This window comes from Macrobrachium rosenbergii, chromosome 21 (assembly GCF_040412425.1).
Source record: "Macrobrachium rosenbergii isolate ZJJX-2024 chromosome 21, ASM4041242v1, whole genome shotgun sequence".
NCBI classification, from domain to species: Eukaryota; Metazoa; Arthropoda; class Malacostraca; order Decapoda; family Palaemonidae; genus Macrobrachium; species Macrobrachium rosenbergii.
In genome coordinates, this window is record NC_089761.1 from 58,156,773 (window position 1) to 58,159,272 (window position 2,500).

The following is a 2,500-nucleotide window of genomic DNA, read 5'->3' on the forward strand; positions in this document are numbered from 1 at the left end:
AAAGGAACAACTGCCGTTGTAACTCAAGTTGTCCCTCCCTTGCTTTTGATGATACCAAACGATACCTTGCAGATGTACAAGTGCATATAAGGCTTTCTTGCTACCAGGCAAAGGAAAGTGCCCGTGGGAGAGCGATCACACGGCCATCAGTGTCGTCAAACAATTCCCTAATGAAATCGTCTGTGCAGAGCAGCACAAGAGTGAGGAAAGTAAGTCATTTAGGTTACCTGATTGCTGGTACTCCTGCTCCCGTTGGAGAGGTCACGGGTGGGGCTGGGGAATAAATCCCCCACCTCTCCCCTTCCCCACCTCCCCCCACACTCCCCTGGCTTTAAGCAGTAATTGCTTCGTGCGTACGTCTGCCGAGGCCCCGTCACGCTGCTAACGTCAACCTAGCTCACGTTTTTCTTTGTCTAAAGGATTTGGTTCCGAAATTGACCCCTACACCAGTATCAAGGGTTTGTAGTCCGGTTTTGAGTCTCATTTGGTGCTTAAAAACAGAAGAGGAAAGGACGCTCTCAGGCTTCGGAATGGCCTCGCTTTTATCTTCTCTTCTTTTCGAGAGGGAGAATTCAAGTGACGCTTCATGAAGAGAGCTTATGTTATACATACATACATACATACATACACACACATACATATATATATATATATATATATATATATATATATATATATATATATATATATATATATATATATATAGTCATATACACCGTGACATTTTTATATCCACGATTATTAAACCACAAATATCGTTTAATATCCAACTCAGGACACGTAGGGAACACTTACGCACAATTTATATATATATATATATATATATATATATATATATATATATATATATATATATATATATATATATATATATATGTATGTGTGTGTGTGTGTGTGTGTTTAGGTTATGTATGTATATTATATATACTCTGTATATATAATATATATAATGTATATATGTATATGTGTGTGTTGGAGTTGTCTATGTATATTATATATACATATATATGTGTTACGTCATCTGCTAGAGTTGAGTGATAGCAAGATGCTCGGGTACTGTGGTGACACTGAGATTGATTGGCAACTCAGGGTTTGTAAGATGTCTTGTTAAAGGCAATGCTTTGAGGAAACTGATTAAAGGAATAATAATTCCATTTTATAAGTCAAGTGACTAATTATTATATTGCATAACGTTATTTTGTCTGCCAGGGAAGGTTTATGGTGGGATTTTCAGTGAGAAAGGTACACATATGAAAGAGGGATTGATAGGGGAAGGACAGTGTAATATTAGGAAGGAGGTGTGTGGATCAAAATAATGTTTAATTTGAAACACATTTATGAGAAGTTTTAAACAACTGTATGTGGCATACGTGGACTTGTAACAAGGTTTGACAGAACTGATGAATTATGGAAGGCAATAGATTTTTTAGTGATGAAGTTGAGGCATATCAGAGCATGCAGACAGGAGAGTGAATGGTTGAGTGGGAAAACAGGTCGTAGACAGCTGATTTTTAATGTCTTTTTTGAATGGAATGGCGCGAGAAGTCGGAGAAAAAAATTATCCGAAGGTGCAATATTGTGGGAATGAATCTTGAATGGCATGTATAGAGTAATGATGTTTGCTGATGATCCATTGTTCTTTAGTGATGATGAGTAGAAACTGAAGAAGCTGGTGGAAGTGTTAGAAGTAGACAGATTAGTGTAAATGGTTTCAGTAGAGATCTGAAAACGAATAGATTCCATGAAATGTATAAGCATTGTTGAGATGAATGGAGGACAAATGGAAGCTTTTGATTCTTATAAATATTTGGTAATATGTGTATGTATGTATATACGTATATATATATATATATATATATATATATATATATATATATATATATATATATATATATATATATGCAATGTATATATATGTATATATGATAGCATGATGATAGAAGAGTTGAGTCATATAACAGGTTAATCTAGAGAAGTTGAATGGATTGGCAAGATCGGCAGACTTGGAATATCAATAGAAGACGAAGGTAGAATGTATGCTGGGACAATTAAGCCATCCCTCCTCTATCGAAGTAAATTGTAGAAGTTGAATGCAAGTGGAAGGAAAACCTGAAGCTGTTGAGATTGTCTGTTTATGTGTGTAAGAAGAATTGAAAAGGTGAAATATGTGGAGATATGTATAAGTGTAAATGGTTAAGGTAAGTGAAAGGAGGGATCAGTGTGTTTTGAGATAAATGTTCATGTGGAAATAATGGAGGGCGATAGGTTGTTGAAAAAGAGTATAATTTGGAGTTGTTCGGAAGGAGAAGCAGGGAACAAAAGTTAAGTATACCTTAGTTTTATCAGACCATTGAGCTGATTAACAGCTCTCCTAGGGCTGGCCCGAAGGATTAGACTTATTTTATGTGGCTAAAAACCAGTTGGTTACTAGATGCTGGGTGGAAGTGCATGCAAGATAAATATGAATGGTGAAGTATGTGTAGGGGTTTGATGCTCTGCT

At 36.0% G+C, this 2,500-nt stretch overlaps 1 protein-coding gene across 1 annotated transcript in view; it reads left to right on the forward strand.

Annotated features, from left to right (window-relative positions):
* LOC136850224 (neurobeachin-like) overlaps nt 1-2,500 on the forward strand; it is a 536,778-nt gene that overhangs the window by 310,994 nt on the left and 223,284 nt on the right.